We start from the raw sequence: 643 nt of genomic DNA, 5'->3' as shown, positions 1-643 counted from the left end.
GCACTATGCAGAACAATGCCGGCAAGTTCGTGGACTTGAACATGCCACTGAAATGCTCCATTAGCAACCACATTATTGGTGCCACGGACCATTCATCCATCCAGATGAACGAGGCTGAGGTTGACAAGCTCACAGGCAGGTTCAACAGCCAATTTAAAACCTACACCACTTCAGGGCTATTTGAAGGACAGGTGAACCTGATGACTCCATTCTAAGATTGGCCAAGCCGATGGTATGATCTCAAAGAAGTTTTGAGTGGGGAGAGTTGTGGATGTGGAACATTTGTTGCACATAAATAGTCAAAATGTAAAATAAATAAATAAAAATAAAAAATAATGGTGATAATAAATTTTATCTATAGAAACAAAAAATATGTAAAAAAGGTAATAAATTCAGAGGCCAATCAACAATTCCAAATTAAAGCACAGAGAAAAAGGAATTAAACACAATGATTAGGATCACTGTGAATCAACACCAAATTAACTGAAAGGAGATGATAGAGAATGAGGCAGCAGAAAATTTTGCGGGCCGTCGAGAAACTCAGCAGACTAACCACCTGCTTAGCCAAGTGCAGGGACCAGGGTTCGATCCCTGGCACCACAGGCTGCACTGGTCTCACCCCAGGGTGCACTGAGCCAGCCAA

General features: G+C 41.8%; 1 pseudogene; it reads left to right on the top strand.

The window, feature by feature from the left end:
• The first annotated feature begins 5 nt into the window (after positions 1–5).
• LOC101560961 lies at positions 6–255 on the top strand (annotated as a pseudogene).
• The last annotated feature ends 388 nt before the right edge of the window (positions 256–643 follow it).

Source organism: Octodon degus, unplaced genomic scaffold (genome assembly GCF_000260255.1).
Source record: "Octodon degus isolate 3935 unplaced genomic scaffold, OctDeg1.0 scaffold00026, whole genome shotgun sequence".
Taxonomy (NCBI): Eukaryota; Metazoa; Chordata; class Mammalia; order Rodentia; family Octodontidae; genus Octodon; species Octodon degus.
This window is presented reverse-complemented; position numbering and strand designations above follow the sequence as displayed.